Here is an 18401-nt window from a genome sequence, read left to right as displayed (position 1 = left end):
TCCTGTGAGGAAAGTGAAAGCAAAGCCATTCTAGTCTGTTCATGGAGCCATCCTGCAGCCTGTGTGGTTATCACAGCCAAAAAGCCAGCTTATGCTGGGTGTTTACTTTTGTCGCGAGGCATGGTACATGCCACCAAAAACTATAAGCCTCACTGCAAGATGTTGCAATGCATACACGGTACATAGTGGTGTTATTTGTGTGTACTCGAAGTACAAATACTCTTAACAGTCACAAATAGGATAGGAGTGATGGTGGCAAATATATATACCATGTTTCCTGTTTTGTTAGCTGAGCTGTTTGGACCCTGCTGTTTCAGAGAGAGATTTTGTATTTGTCACATCATGCTAATATCAGTCATTAGGTTAGACTGTGTCTGATTGGTGCTCTATAAATACCTATGTGCGAGTGGTTTGCAATTGTTGCTCTATAAATACCTAGCAGAGACAGCTATGTAATGGCCAGTAAATAAATGGATCAGATTGTCTGTCCTGTGGAAAAACCCATAAAAGTAGGTAGTGGGAGAGGAACACTTTATCCACTCCTTTGCAGATAGTTTTCTCCAGAGCATGTTACTGGGGGCTCTTAGGTTTGCTTGGCTGCCAAAATTTGTGAATCTCAGATATGCACTGAAGTACCTGTTCCTCTGTTGTAGCTTCAAAGCTTTCTGTTTCTTCCTGACTTCCTGGTTATACAGTTTCAAAGCTTCACTGACTGCTGGCCCCCCAAACTTTCTTACTGAGGGTGGATGGGTGCGAGGGGGGTTGAGAGCAATATAGTGTTCTGCAGAATAATTAGAGCTCTATGGTGGAGTTAACGATGCACTGGAGTCTCCCCTCCCCCTGATGAGACTGGTTGAAGAAAGGCACAGTTCACTGATCTCTAACCTCTCCCTGAAGATGTATGTTAACACTGTGTGGAGAGCTGGGTTCTTATTCAGGTTTTAACCCAATGCCCTTTACCACCCTTTGACCCAAGTTTGGAGGTGCTTTAAGCAGTAGTTAGGTGACTTGGGGGCATGGAATAGGACCTAGTCTAATTTGGATTAGAGCCTGTTTACTTTGTAGTGATGATACCAGCTAAATCACGTGAAAGCTGGGAGTTCTCTCATGCCCTTTTTATAATTGGTCCTGAAGGACAAACAAGTTTTCCTATGAAGTGATCCAATTGTTTGGGGAAATAATCCTGAAGCATCTCAGCATAAAAAAACCCCAGGCCATATCCTCAGATCAGTCTAGATGACTGCAGACATCATGAGGATATAGGCAGTAGAGCTTGGATGTGGGAACCCTCAAAACTGTGGGAGGCCAACCTGGGTATTAATCATCATCACTGGGTTAACTGTGCAGTAATCACTGCACAGTAAATCACTGGCTTACCTGACTTTCCCCTTTTTGTTCACACAAGTGGACCTTAGACAATAGTGCACTGGAGCGCATGTAACTATTTCTGGTTTCATTGTTGGGCTCATTCCTAAGAAACCTGGCCCAGACTTAGATGTCTAATATAGCTTAGTCATAAAAAGGTGGCAGTAATTGGCAGAGTAGTAACTCGTACAGATTTGCCATTTAATGGATATGGGAAACAAGCATAATATCTTACATGCTGAACAAGGAAAGAGGACAGGATGCTGCACATCCTCCCCTCCTAAAAACTGATAGGTAATATAAGATAATACAAAGATGATGTTCCTGGTGAAACACCACTGAAGGCAATGGTTTTTCAACCCTGATGAATTTGATCAGGTAACATCAGTGGGAAATACCTTCACTCTTCTCAGGGCTGAATTTGATTTTTGAACTATACCAAATAGGTGCAAGTTAAAATCACTGGTATTTTATTCTATGATATAATCCCCAAATGTTAATGCACACAGATTATTTAATTTCATTGCAATCATTTCCTTACATAATTACATCAAACCTCTTAATGACCCAAATTTTTAGAGCACCACTTTGGGCCTGCATATTCCTGAATTTGAGCCTATATATTCCTGAGACTATGGTGTTCTTATTCCTGTAACTCCCAGTGTTCAGGGATATATAGAAGAGAATGTTTATTTATTTAATATAAGAAATACACAGTACATTGAACTTTCAACATTTAATTAAATAATAAAGATACTAGAATAAAATCCTTTTGCAACTCTGAGAAACCACTGATGAAATAATCTGTAAATAAGATTAAAAGATTCCAGTACCACTAAGATTGCCTTTCATGACCTTAAATGTCATTCACATCAGATTTAATACTAGACACTGGTTCTTTTTGTTAATCAATCTCAGGGAAAGATCATAACATTTTATCATGATGTAGTAGGAGGGTTTTAGTATGTGAATACAATTTTATTTTACAGAAACATATACTGCTTGAATTATAGTTCCATATAATCAGTAAAACCTGTGCTGCCTAATGCATATAAGACTCCCACCTGCAAACATGATTATTCTGCCTTGTCAACATTACATTAGTATGCAATCAATACTTTACACAATTTGCATATTTTTGGTTCTTCAGGAAACATACTACTATTTAATTTTGAATGAATAAAAAAAACTTACTTTCTGTCCCAGTGCACTTCTGATTGGTAATCAGGCATATACATATGAAGAGCATATACTTAAAATCTGCATTTTTTTTTCTGTAAACCATCAAGATGATTTAAGATGCTTGAAAGCTAGAATCGTGAACAAGAAAGAAGGGGAAATAACAGAAATAACATTTTTATTTGGTATGGCAGCAAAAATTTAAGTTGAACTAATCTGACACAAAAGCCGAACCTAGACTATGCATTATTGAGCACAAGTTTTATACTGCTTTAACAAAACTTCTGAGGATTATTAAAAATAATAATGCCTTCAGAGAAAATCTCTAACAACTGGATACAGTGGATACAATAGTTCCAAATAAACTACCTGAAAAATTACATTACAAAATGACTGGGGGTATCAAAGAAATTACTGTATAAAAAATGATTACAGCTTCTTTTCTAGGATGAAAACTGTGGATGAAATCTAGACTCTAGTGAAGTCAATGGCAAAACTCCCTGGCTACTGATGCCAAAGGATTTTGCCCAGTGTTTCTTTCCAGTTTTGAAAAATATGTAAACTTAGCCCAGTATTTCATATTTCTTTGCATTTCAATACAGCTGCACTTGAAAGCATCAGACATATCAGTTCAAATGTTCCCTGAACTCTACTGCAAAGTAGCAATTACTGTGATCTGTTATGGAAGAAAGGATACTGTATACCCAATGACTATTCCTGCTTAATTCAATGGCAAAATTGTCTTTGATATCAACGGGAGGTGATATTAACTATAAGAAAGATTGGGCTTTAAGGGTGAAATCCACCTCACCTGTATAAAGCTGAAGTTATTGATGTTTGGGCTCAATCCTGCAGGAACTGCAACCAAAGAGAGCATTACCATTGACTTCTGTGAGTAAAGGATTAAACCTTTAGTCTAAATGAACCTGCATGAGGAAGAAGTTGAAGAGTTGGAATCCATGCCTAATTCAGGGCCAGGCCATATGGATGAAGAACATTCACTCCACTCTGTGCCTGCAGGCTGTATAATAAAGTATGTGATGGTCACTGGTGGAAAACTTGGGCTCATGAAATTTTGAAATTTGCAGCTTTGAAACAAAATCAAGTATCTCAATGTCTTCCATAAATTAGAAATTCATCTATGACTACTCCAAAGTCCTGTGCAGCTCCAATATAAGGCTCAAATGGTTGGAGAGCAGATGGGGAGGGATGCTGAAGAACTATGTTCATTCTGGTTTCTGAGAGAAGCTATGGCATGTACACACATTTGCTCTCCCGGGAGAAACTCTTGTGAAAGTGGTTTAACCTTGGTTGTTCTCAGGCTATTTTTCTTTTGGAGCAACCATTTGTACCCTGGGAGAAAGAGCCTGGACATCTGTACACTTGTGGTTTCTGCTGGGAGAACAGCAATTCTCCCAGGAGAAAGTGAATGTCTGTACAGGGCCTAAGGCCAGGGAGACATGTGTGACTCACTGGACTCTGCTACTCTAGCATGGAGAATACACCCCCTTCATTATCCTTACCTTGTGCCGCAGGGAAACACAGGCTGACCATGGGCAATCTAGGCGAGCCATTCAGGGCTGTCCTATGCACTGCTATCATCTGTCACCAGACTAAAGGAGTCTGCAGAGCATGCTGAGATGTGTGCATAGCACCTCCCCTACCAGCAGCACAGTGTCAGCACTTCAAGCTGCCCACTCTTCAGGGCCTTAGCATTCAAATGTCTGTACACATGACTGTGGGTAAATTTATTTACCAGGAGAAGAAATCTGGAAGACTTCTCCTCAGTTATTTGGATGTGTGTACACAGCCTAATTATTAGCTTTGCTTACCTGGGACCTAGAAACAAGAAATTCTAACTGGAGGACCTTTGGATCTGGGATGTGCTTCTTAATTTTTTTCTTCAGAACCTGTTTTTGCTTACCTTTGAAGTCAATTCTTTGAGAGAATGGTTTTAGGTGGCATATCAATGAGGCTACTTCTTAACATTGATTGAGATATTTTGCCTATTATTTTTAACAAAACAAAAATAATATTCTTGGAGAGAACTGATCAATTCTTCTGCACATTTTAACAAAAGAAAGTTGATATGACTTGATAGGCATAAGTGACATGGTAGGCATAAGTAGAATTTAGCTCCACATTTATAATACAATCACACACAATCACTTCAAAATGAAAAAAAAAGTCCATCCTGAAAGTGTCAAACATGAAGATGTTTCAATCTTATCAAAATGTCTTTTTCCCCTGTCAAAAAGGAATTTTTGTCAAAAAAATAACTGAAGAGGAAAAGTTTTAGTTTCAATGAAAAGTTTTTTTTTTTTCCTGAGTGGAAAAACATTTAGTTGGGAGATTTCTGAGTACTGCAAGTGAAAAACATCATCTCCAACTGAAAGCATGGGGAAATTATAGACAGGTAGATATAACTGCCTACACTGGAATTTAATCAGAATGCTAGGGCTAACAAACTCTAACATGGAAGATAAATGTCACAGAGAGTTGGCTACAGCAGTAGGATTTTCTTTTCTTTAGCAAATCACTCTGAACTAGTCCACTATTTTATTATGCTTAAAAACAGATATACATGCAGCTATCCCATTTCCTTAAACTTATTGGACAAATACATATTTTTTAAAAATCTAGTATTTTTAGGAGCTGTAGAAGTATGTGCCATTTGAGCAAAGATTTTCACCTCCCTAAATAGTTCAGAAGAGGTGTTGATTCGCAAGTCGGTTACATATTTAGACATGTAGGGTGGTGATCTTTTTTCATGCTGCTTGTACAAGGACTGGTAATATGCTCATTCCTGGAATGTGAAAGGGAGCTCCCTCTACCTTAAGGAAATCCATGCCAAGCAGTACAACAAGGGGACCAGAATGTAAGAAAAATATTTCCCCTTACTAATGCAAATGAAATAGTGGAGATTAATTGGCTCAAATATAACTGCTTCGTTTCTCATTTGAAGGTATTTAACTATCAAGGGTCAATAACCATTTTCATATTGAGAGGCCGGGATGCTTTTTTATGATGACAAGTGTGGCTTCATTTATTTTGTCAATTTTTCTAGTGAAACAAATTAAAGCATCACATTCAAGGTTATCATATTGTATTCCATTAATATACTGTTGCACTTTACAAGTTCACTACAAAAGAAGCTAATTATTGTGAAAACGTGTTTGCATATTAAACTAGCTGTCTGGAGATTTCTGGCAGTGTTTTCATTTTGCTCTAGTTTTAATGCTGAAATAAAATTAAATGATGGAACTCCTCATCTTGGTTGAGCCAGCATCTAATTTTGTATCAGCCACTTTCTTCTGGCTTTCTGTTTGTCGGCTGTCACTCTACTTTTCTCAGCCAGTTGGCCATTTCTAGTAAAGACCGGTGATACTGAAATAGAATCATGGCATAAGAGTTAATAGGGAGGTCCAGGACAGATTAAACATTGACATAGAACTGAAATTCCAGTTGTGTAAAAAATTAACAGATAGATGATGCAGACCTTGAAACGGGTATTTTTGCCCGAACTGGTGGAAAATTATCCCTGAAAGAATCAGGGGAAAAACTTTATTGCTGAAAATACAGTGGTTTACATTTCATCTGTCCCTGGCTATCCCAAATAGTTGTTTACAGTGGCAAGCAAACTATTATCCATGCTGAATTAGTGCTAGGGTAGCAGAACAACTGTCTGGTATCCCGGGATAGATGCATATCTATCTGTTGCTAATTCCAGTGTAATTCACATTGATGTACAAAACTGATATACTGGACTGATGTATCAATCTTACTACCAGTAAAATGGGGATATCTGACTATCTCACCAGGATACTGTCAGGCTCAATTAAATCAGAACTGATTTTTGTTCCCTTTATTTATACTGAGGAATTCATTATGTAACTTGTATAAGATACTATTTAGTGTACAGTAAATGTGTCAGACTCTGGCCTCTTAATATGTTCCAGTGAAAGTACTGTATAAATGCCAAGTATTAATTATTATTACTACCGTTACTATGCTTCTGCCCCTGCAACAGGACTCATTTAATCTAGTATATTCATTTCTACTCAGCCCTTGTGTCATTGGTTTAATATTTTTCGTGTCTGGCAAGTTGTCTGGCTTTCTGCCACTCTTAGAAGCACTGCTATGGACAATCCAGTGCTCTGAGCAGGGCTTGGGGTTTGTGGCCAGAGGTGAACTGAATTACTCCTTTTTAATTTGGACAATCTATAAACACAGCAGTACTTGTGGTCTATTCTAGTGCTCTCCTTACTGTGCCTATCTGCCTGAAAAAAAGAATTACACTGTTTCTTTGGACCCAATTGATGCATTAGATACATCATATGCTATCACCTGAGTTACTGCATGCAAAAGGGATTTAAGGCAATAGTCTCTCCTTCTTCCCTATGTAGAATCATGATAGGAACCAATGGAAAATTAGCTGCAGGTGGTTCAAAATCACTGACACTTTATTACCTGCTGATTTCTCATTGGGGCACCTCAGTCTCCTTTCATTTACGCACGTTTCCTCTTTTCCTATGAAAGGACCATTTAAGAGCAAATAACTTTTCTGTAAATTGGGCCATATGTCTAGTCCTCAAGAGGCCTGCAGTTTCAGTCCTGATCTAGAAATTTCAGTATAAATCAGCATACAACAAACCCTACACTAGGCACACTTTATTGCATATATGAGAGTCCTTTCCTTCCAAATGGACTGACTACTTGAATTTGAAATCACTTGTTCGTTCTGAGTGCCTCTGATCCCATGTCTGACAGGAGAAATGGCTCCCTTACCCCCATTCTCAAAATAAATTCTTCCTAGAGCCTTTGCTGGAAAAGATGTCCTATAGCACATTGTTAACTATCATTTCTCAACATAATAAATAAACAATCATTCTTTTCATTAAACTGGTTTTAAATACAAGTTATTCCAAGTGAATACGGCAGTCTCCCAAAATAGCATGAAGTAGAGACATGTAGATGTAATAATGTAAATTACAATATATTTTCAGCCCACCAAAGCCATTTCCTCCTCTTTTGTTTCTTTTTATGACCCTGATGTCATTTGGAATAAACTTTAATTGGGTCATTTTGTCATCCACTGAGCAGTCTCCATTAACAAGCCTTTACTGCAGTAAGTACTAGTAGTAGGGTCTCTGTCACAGGCAGTTGCCACTTAGTGAAGTTTCACAAACATATCTTCATTATTTATGCATGCTGTGCTTTATTACCGACACCAGGTGTGAGCTAGGAACACTTCACTACACACAAGCAGCTAAAGAGGTCAAATGTCACTGTTAAAGTAATAACGATAAAAAACTGAACCACAGAGGTGTGTTTTCACGTGACTGTCAGTGTCCTGTGCCTAATAAAGGCACTGTGGCTATGTTCACATTTTATAGTAATGTTTTAAATGACTGATTCATCAAGTTATTACTGAGAGAACACAGACATCTCATTTTCTAGTGAACAGAGAGACAACCTTAGGCTTGTCACACTTTAATTTGTGTATGGATTATATTACATATAACTAAGTACATGCATTTTCCCCACAAACACAAAGTGCATAATTCTGATTTTGCATACATTTTACACTGGTATAAGCCTACTTGCATTACTTTATCCCCAGTTCCAACTGATATAAAGAAGATTACAAACAGATCTCCTGTATATGTGTGTGTACATACATATACACGTGGAAGTATACACAGAATTATAACTTCAGAATGAAAAGTGTTAGAAGAGAATGGATAGTAGTAAATAGAGGTGTTCATAATCTAGAGAGAGTACATTATATTTACAGCACGTACAATAGAAGGACTGCAGATTTACACTAGTGTAAAACATCATAATCTGTCTCCACCCATATTTTGTTTTCAAAACCTGACATTGATCTCAACCAAAAAAAAAAAATCTCTTTTGATTTTAATAGGGGCAAGATTAAGCCTTAGGTTTCAAATCTAGTTGTGCTAACACTTTAGAAGTGTACACAGGAGTTTTGAATTAGCTGTTATGTTTCTTTTGCATTATCATATTGTAGTTGTAATATATGAAAGAATTACAAAATTTAATTAGAGAATGTTCTTAGGTCATAGCAAAATTGGCACACTGAACACATAATAAATGTCTACTTTACTTTTAATTAAACAGCTTCTCCTTAAAGGTTTTTAATCACTAGTTTAGATAAGTGGGATTTGTAATGATTGTTAAGGTACTATGGAGAGTGGCTGAAAACATGCACCTGCATGCAGTTAGAAGGGGGTATTATGGAAAATGTTATTGAGAAGAAGAAAAGCTTTGCTGTATGCTTAGTGTGTATTTGGACTGATGGATAATGTCATAATTCTCGCTAAAACAGGGCAATCCTTTTACAGTAGCTGGTTACAAGCCTTCTTGATGTTAAGCTTTTAAAGAAGCCTTCATCATTAATACAGTCCTTACTTGTGAAAGTGCGTCTACCACAAGAACTGGTGTACCATAACAAACACTAGCATAATGAAACAACATTATTAATATAACATTTAAAGAATGTATGCAAAAATGTAGGACAAACCATTCCTTTTTTTTTTTTAAGAAATATTTTCATTTCAAACTTTAGCTTTTCGTATTTAGCTTTAAAAACCAACCCTGATTATGTGTGTTATCACATCTCTTTGCATTTAGTCTCTGAATTAACTGACAGAATAGCTTAATTATAACTGTTAAACATGTGGTGCATTTATCTGGTAGGTTTGACATTTTTTTTGCCACATATTTTATTTGGAGAGTGGTAAGATTTAAAAATCTTATGTGACACTAATTACAGTAAAGCTTCAAGAACTCTGACTCCCCCCATCTCCCCCACACACACCTCATTCAGTCAATTCAGGCAGCGTTTTGTTTAGTCATTTTTTCATGGACATGTGTACTGCAATTTAAAACAATATGAAATAATGCGGAGCGACCCTCTGACAAGAAATTAGGAATGACATGTTTAAGATAAAGGGGTGCAGCCACTGAAACAGTGTCTGATGAAGATTTAGAGTGATGGCTGAGCCACGTGAATTGTTTATCCATTCTGCCACACTATTGCTGCAAGCCAAGAGTGGTGTAATAATTTATTTGGAAAACCACAGTTTAGTACAGTGAGAAAAAGTAATCTACTACAGCTCTGACAAGCCAGGCAGATAGATATGAAAAAGAGAAACAGATCTATTTCTTGAGATGTGGGCAACAATTATGAATGAATAGACAGCCGCAGTAATGTATGAGTTGCCATCTCTCAGCTGTTTCAGCAGATGGCCTGCTTTGTGTGTTTTACTCTGAATTCCTCATTTGAAGGTGTGATATCTCGGAATATCTTGTGACTTTTTATTGCTCAGTACATTTATATCAACCCTTTCCTTGTTCGCACGGAGCCGTTTCTTCCAACGGGAATAGATGCTCTTTCTACAATAGATGAGAGGAGACCTAGGTCAGTTTAGCAACCACAAATGTTGCCTTATTTTGGCAGCCAGGACATTTCATTGTATTTCTTCCCCACCTCACTTATTCCTGGTTCATTCCTTCCCCCAGCAGCTTTCAAGTACCTGCCTTCACACAGGATGCCAGTGCCAATCCACAGCTGGCCAAAAGAGCCTGAGGCCTCCTGAGTGATACAGCAACATGCTAATGCTGCTGCTTCACCACTCTGCTGGCTGGATGTTTTGCATGTCCATTAAAAATGAGAAGTGGGCTGAAATGCCAATTAGACAATGTCGACATTTGGCAAACAGAGTTGTCTGCCAGTTTGCAGGCAGTCTGGGCAGTGTCACAATGAATCTGTCAAGAGGCATAGACTCTCCCCATGGGATTCAAAATCCAGCTGTCACTCAAAGATACAGTATCTGGGATTTGGGTGGCAAGGAGGACTGGGGGCTTGGTTCTCCTATAGAAAGTGGGTGAAATGTCTTTCCTAGATTGCTATGGCAGCCACTTGACAACCACCAACATGAAGTGTGAGTTACCTTCACAAAAGAAAGGGGTGTAATACCTTTCTACAGGAAAATTAACTAGAAAAGTTTCTGTAAGATACACACATCAAACACACTGGAATTTATAGTGTTTGCTTTACCATTTCAATGCATAGTAAAGAAAGGTATTGCATCCCAAAATACATGGCTTTATAGCTACCTCACTTGCAAAGAATTAGCTCAACAACATACACATTCTAGCATGTACAGATGTTAAGAAGGAATACTGTGGAAGGAGTTTCTTTGAAATCAAAGTACTGACCCTGACTCTTCTTTTTATGGAGTTAGTTGTTCAATAATGAAAGCACTTGCTGACTGAAATATTACTTTACTAATTGCTGTAGAGAAAAATCCCAGCAAAATCAGCACAACCCTGCAACATTTTTGCTTCCTGTTTTCATTTAACTTTTTCTACAAATTGCCAAAGAAGAAAGAATGGAACAGTAGATTTCTTGGGGGGAGTTATTTCATGTACAGATTTCAGCAGGCGCTTGAAGCTAGAACTGAAAGTCTTGAATGATACTGTTCCTGTGCCTCAGAAAAGGAAAGGACTAAAACCACACTGATGAGACTTAATCTTATTAGAAATCCATGTCTCTGCTGACCTTGTAACACTACTGACTGATGACCGTGAGTGACACAAGGTTGGAATTAGGGTGTCAGGGGACCTAAGAGAACAGTGTGATAGTGCTATGTGGGAAAGTGGTATTGGCCTAGAGAAGACCAAAGTATTTAAAAGCAAACTACTTTATTAAAAGGTGCAATTATCATTTTGTTTATGACTGTGCTGCATACTCGAATTAATATGTTTGCACATTTGCACCATTTTTACCAAGTGAATCTCAAAAACTGAGCTGTGCATTGATATACTCTTCATCGCTTTATTTTTGCAAATACAAAAACAGTCTGATTTTCCACTGCCTTGCACCTTATGTAGTCATTTATACTGTGCAGAGAGTGTGTCATGCTACCCATCCAGAATATGTCATTCATTTGTGCCTGTTCATAGCTTTAAACCAATCTGCAGAGATGCAAATGACTACACAAGGTCCAAGGCTCTGGAGCATCAGGCTCAGTATGTTGTACATTCACGTGTCTTAGCACCTCTCACCTCAAATGAGGAATTCTTGTAGCACTTTACAAGCCTTAAAACCAATTAATTAAGCGTTACCATTCCCCTGTATGTCAGGCAGAGATTATAATACCTAGTTTACCAACAGGGAAATTGAGTCACAGCAAAACCTCTTTGATTCTAGTCCCTGGCTCTAATCACACAGTATCAACGTTATCAACCTGACACATTATCAACCTGACAAATGATTTTGGAAAAATGAATGTTTCTATTTGTATCAGTGGGAGAGATATTTGTATCAATATTGCTCTTTAATTTATTGAAAGTAGCGTCCCTATCAACTCATCATCTGTTTTAGGTGTTGTATTGTATAGACTCTCTATTTCTGTTGCTAATCCAAGGCATTCACAAATCATGAAATTGGATTAAAAGCAAGGGACTTTGGCTTGTTTGGTTTCCTTACTGGTTTCAAACCTTTATGAATCACATTTTTAATCTTGTCTTGCACCCTAGAGGGATAGAACTGTCTTATTTCAAAAGTATGAGCAGAGATACATGCCTAATGACTTGACTCCAGGAGCTGCAACTTCAGGGGAACTAAAGCACACTAGTTACTGCAAAACATCTCATAAATTTGCAAGCACTGGTAACACTGTGTGTAGGTGTACATGTACTTCAAGAAAAGTTCAAGCCCAATATTTCCCCTTGCAAGTTTATCTTTAAGTGTGAACTAAGAGCACCTTTTACATTTCTAGGTACCTTAAAGCAACTCTAATGCCTCCCTGACAAGCTTGAGAGTCCAACCGAGAAATGAGCCTTGTCCACTACCTCCTGCATTAGCGTAGGTGGCTTAGAGAAGCATGCTTGCAAGCGGTCGCTAAGCCACTGATGCTGCCTAAATACCCAGCATGGGTACAGACAGAGTACCAATGAGTATGGTCCTTGCTTGAGGTCCAGGGCATGGCAGGGAGACAGTAGAGACATGGCCTAAATTGATGGGGGATTATCTGTGGCAGCAGGCTCTTCAGGTCCCAGAGACTGAAGGAGTCAGCGTCAGACCTGGGATTAGCATTTAAGGCAGAAATCCTAATTCAGAACACCATATCAACTCCGATGAGGGATGGATGAATGACCTCATGTGGAGTTACATGAACTACTGCAAAAAGAGGGAATTTTGATAATGCAGCCTGGTTTAAACATTTAGAAACTGAAACAACTGTCTCTTCTTGTAAGCCCTGCTAGAAGGCAGACTGGTCTTTGCACCCACCATTTCATTGAGCCACAAGGGATTTTTTTGAGGGAAAACAGAGATCTCCCCTGGGGAGTGCAATAGAAGGAGGATGAAAAATAAAATCCAGAATATTATTCACTCCCACCCCCAACTGAGAGAAGTGATATACATTTAGAGAGGGTAAAAAGAAGAACTTTGTATGTAGAAGGATGATCATGTGGAGACACAAATGTCGGGGGTGGTGAAAAAGAAAAATTAAAACAGAACCTGTGGTCCTTAATGGGAAAAGGAAGAACCCAAACCTACTTCCCAAGATTCTCCTTTTGCAGACATGAAGGAAACAGCTATTTTGAGAGGGGATAGATGTTTATTAGAACAACAGACTTATACTGGCCAGATGACAGAGAGCAGAACCAGCAGTTCCTTGTCTGCCTTTTGAAAGCTGGGATAGAACTACATTGCCTGAATTTCACATGCAGAATTGTTTTTGGGAGATCTTCCCCCCTCCCCAATTTGATTCCTTCCACTCTAATCAATTAGGGAACTGAAACCTACTGAAGTCTTCTCTGCCATGATATTGTACCTTCCTTCTGTTCTCCACCATGTAGAGGGAGATGGATCTATTTTTCACCTCTAATATCATGTGGTCGGTGTATTTAGGCAAATGCAATTAATTTATAATTCCTTTCAAACAAGTTTTTGCTGGTCTAATATTATGTGCCTTCCCTTTCTCTGCCTTATTGGCTTGTATTACCTCCTCCACTCCCCTTTCTCCACAGCTTGTTCAGCACACACTAATCTTCTTCACAGATGACTTTGGATTCCTGCCCAACCTTGGCTCTCAGGGTTAGAACTTGAAAAAGATTTGGGTGAAATTTAGGTACCTGAGTCCTGGAAATCTCCACTCAGCTGCCACTTAATCCAGATGCATCCAAGCCCAGAGATGGGCAATTAAGACAATTGTTTCCTCCATATTTTTTAATAGCTACCTCTAGGTGGCTCCCCACTCAGTGTGTTTGTTATAATAGATCCCATTCTGAGGTATCTCATTCTTCTTATGAATACTGGGTGCTTAAGTGTCTAATTCAGGACTACAGATTCCTCACCGGAAAGGAAGGACAGGTTTTTAAAAGGCAGGTGTTGCACTAGCCAGTATTGCAGTGCCAAAGTCCTGTTCTGGATCTAGCTTCTACTTCATCATTCTTCCCCAACTATGCAACATGTCCCTCCCCTTCCCTTTAGCCCCTTCACAAACCTCTCTCTCACATTCTCAACTTTATACATTTATTCTAGATATCAGAACTACTACTAGTCTTTTTCTAAGCAACACAAACATGAGAAAGAAAGCACTATAACTCCCTCTACAACTTGGAACCAGTGAGAAGCTGCCCATCCTTAACAATCCTCTTTTGTCATTTCAGATCCCTGCCTTCCCTATTTATTTGACCTGACTTTGTCTGTCCTAGATCACAACTTCTTTGGGTCAGGGACCTAGTAATCTCAAATGTCTGCTAAGCAGCCTGGTGCTGTATCAATATCCTTTCCCATGCCCTATTTGGGTTTTCCTTTTCCCAGATGGGCTGTATCTGTTCTTTTCTCCTTTCTCAAAGCAGCGTCAGCAGCAACAGCTCAGTCTCAGAAAGTGAAGAAAGACTGTCTTTTAACATGCAAAAACCACTTTGATGATTATTATGACCTGATCCTGCAAAAGGTGCACACAGGAGAAGTGGTATTGAAAGAAGGACCATTCAGTAATGCTACTCCTGAGTATAAATGTTTGCAGGTGCCCTGTTCTGACTTTTTTTGAGGCAAAAAGGCTGCAGAGTAATGAATGCATTTTTAAAAACTTCTATAACTCATGTCTTATTTATAGAAGCTATTTGGCAGATGATTAGTCCACCCTGCAGCCTAATCACTTTTAGTATTTGGAGGGAAAATGTAAATAGTTGTGTGTTGTCAGTTTCTTATCATAAATTTAGAGCTTTATCCTGTTTCCACTGAAGCTAAAAGCAAAACCTCCCACCAGCTTCAGTAGGAGTTGGCTGAATGTTAATTAGTTCCACATATGTAGTGCATTGTATGCATTGCTCTACTAGAGTGTACTACTTCAGAAGCAGTGGTTACCTTCTGCTTTCACTTTGAGCTCTGTGATTTAGGAAGCTCTGTGATAACTACGAGATATTCACTCTTAGAGAGACAATATAAACTTTAAAAAAATCATGTCTGCATAAATATTTTTATTCACTGTTACTATTTGCAACACTTAATATTAAAACAAGTGAAAGAGATTTGAGGGGGGAAATCTTTCATTTAATTCGTGCCTTTGACAGCACTTCCCACAGAATCCGCTTTACTATGTACTCTCCACCATCAGATAGTCCACTTTTCCTGCTCTCTGGATGAATTTACATCAGTTACAGTAATGGAGAAGAGGTAAAACATGTTTTTTTTTAAACATAATAAAGTGTGGTCATAGAAACAAATGCATCAGCAGGGGGACTCAAGGGAAGGTGTAAAGCATGAGACTAATTGTAACAATTTTAATAATTATGTTCAACCTAAAGTCTAGCCATTTCCTGAACGTCTGGGCTCAAAAAGTTTTAAACGCTATATTTCACATTTCTTACGTGGCATGTTGGTATTGTTTAGTATAGTTACTTTGTACTCCCAGGTTTGGAAGGGTTTATCTCCAAGCCCTGGTATTAGCTTTCCTTTACAAAGTTCATCACCAGAACTGACAGGAAACAAACTGCATATAAAATTGAACACAATGGTTAAGTAATGCTGTAATGCTTTAAATCTTGTGTTTAAATGTTTTAAGGTCATTTGGTAAGCACACTTAAAAAATATTACACTAGTGAATGACACAAGCAATTATTATGTCCTATCAGTCACTGAAATATAAGGATTAATGTATGCTAGGAAAGGATACATTTCTTACACTGGAAATGAAAGCACACACACACATCTATCTATCTATCTATCTATCTATCTATGTGTGTGTGTGTTTTCATTACACACACACCATATATATATCTATATATCTACTGAGGCAGCAGATACAATTTTACAGCATTTGTTACTCAGTTACAATGATATAACAGCACTGTATTTTGAACTATTAGTAACAACGCAGTACTGCATATACAGTAGCAAAGAAATCTTTGTGAATTGTAAGCCCCTTTGGATACGGTCCTTGCTTTCTTCTGCTGTGCACATTGCTGAGTCTAAACCCAGCGCTTAGCTAATAAGGATACAAAGAAATCCAACACATCTACTTAAAACTTAGGAGAGTTTTGTTTTTTTGAGTTGGTTACTTGTTTGGTTTTTATTTTCTGATAGTGGCCTACTTTGAAAGTTACTGTAAGTGTGTCAAAAAGAAAATAAATGCATAAATGGGGTCGATCTTTTAGATCGCCTATATTGAAACAAATAATTTGTATTCCTTTTCTTGTTTCATTTCAATTTGCACTCTCACCTAAGTGTAAGTAAACCAGTAAATTGAAATAACACTACCCTGAACAAAAGAAAACCACAACAAAACACAGGTTAAAATAATTACCTATACACTGTAAAAGCTTAATTAATCAAACAAACCTTATTGGTCATCTGAATGTAAATATGCAGAGCAAATGCAGAGAAACTATGAAAAGAAGGTTCAGGCCTAAGCAGAAGTTTCTATAACCCGATTTATTATGAATGAGTATGTAAGTATGGGGTTATTCTTACTACTGCTGCTTCATTCAGAATTTTATTATTCTGGATGATTTCAGTGGTTTCACTGATTTCATATCATTGCATTTTTGTCTTATTGTAATAATAGAAAAACAAGCTGCAGCTAAAAACATATAGCATTATTAAAAAAAGGTATACAGCTTACTAATATCTGAATAGAAAATGCAGACACACATCTCCATAAAATACATATAAGACAAAGGTATACTAAGAGTGAATGTGTGCATCATCCATATCTATACATACATGCATACACGGTATATCTGCTATGAAAATAGGTTTAATAAATTGCATACTGCATATAGAGCACACTACAAAACACGCTCTTCAATTGTATTTATGATGTCTTTATGTACAGAGGAAGAATGGTGGACGAATGTGATAATTTAACATGTTATTTATGCTGTAGTCAATGCATCTGCCCAAGCAGTTAAGGAAAAACAAACGTTATTAATGTGTTAAAAGAAATACTTGTTAATAACTAGATAATTTTAAGATGTTAGGTTCATACCATCTGTTAATCTTAGTTGTGATTAAGGAGGTAATCCTAATGCCCATTATTCCTAATGACAAGACCAAGCAGGCTTAAAGCATTAGCCGTCGGAGGCCAAAGAGAAGAAGCAATGAAGGATATCAGCAATCTTAGCCACAATTGAGGAATTGGCCCGTCCTCCACACAACAAAAGTGATACAAAAGAATTACACCCTCACTAAAGTCTATTTCCTCGTATAATCACACAAAATGATTTTTCTTAAATATGATAATAAATCACAGCAAAAAATCAATGTGGCAGCGCCCAACTGCTATGGCCTGATAACGCATCAATCAATATTTAGTATTTAGATTTTAATTAATACATAGCAGAGCAGAGGCCTTTTAAGAGAGAAATATTATCTCAGATAAAAAATCCTGCACTGTTAGCATGCAAAAGTTGTTGCTCATATCTGTCATTGATCAATCTGCTGGAGTTGTGATTAAAAACCCTTGAAAATATCAGACAAGAGCATAAAACAGATTGAGCCAAAGAGAGTATGTCGTAGGCATCTCAGTCTGCAAAGCCCTAGCACAGGATGCTGGGTAAACCATCAGCAGAGCACAACTCCTATCCCCTCAGCATCGCTGAGTAACAGTCTAACATTTATGTGAAAGTTACAATGCTTGAGACACCAACATAAATATATTACTGGGATCAAGGCACAGCTTTCAGTTATAGAGACTGAACCTTCTCTATTCATCACAAAACTCCTATCACATCACAATTTGTTAGTAAGCAAGAGAATTGACATGGTCAAACATTCATTTAACACACAGTTTTAAGTTTTTGACTACAGATGATGACCAAGGATTTGTTTATTGTCTGTTTACACTGCAGGTGAATTAATTTAATCAGGAAACATAATGTGAGAAATATTTTCACCTTCTTTCCTTCCCTTTGTCTTTAACCTACTTGTGCAAATTTCTTGATCACTTTCCCACTTTTTGTTTCATTTTTACAATGAACACATTTTCAGGATGTTTGTATAAATCTGAATTATTGTGCTGATTCCAAGTCTGATCCATCTCTCACTGAAGTCAACAGCAAAATGCATACAAGCTTCAGGAGGAAAATAATCATTCCCTGGAGTCCAGATTCTGAGATTTAAAAAAAAATCATAAACACATCTACAAATGTCAGTAGGCATTGCCTAAATGAAATCTGAATTTGGCTCTGAATTTACCTCTTATATTTAATGTTCAGCTGAATTACATGGAGAGACTTTTTTCAAGTATAACATTTTAAAATCTATGAATGCAGAGAGAGTGTAAGAGACTCTTGGAATATAAAAGTGATCC

This window comes from Alligator sinensis, unplaced genomic scaffold (assembly GCF_000455745.1).
Source record: "Alligator sinensis unplaced genomic scaffold, ASM45574v1 scaffold1325_1, whole genome shotgun sequence".
NCBI lineage: Eukaryota > Metazoa > Chordata > Crocodylia > Alligatoridae > Alligator > Alligator sinensis.
The sequence above is the reverse complement of the archived record's forward strand: the minus strand, read 5'-3'. Positions refer to the sequence as shown.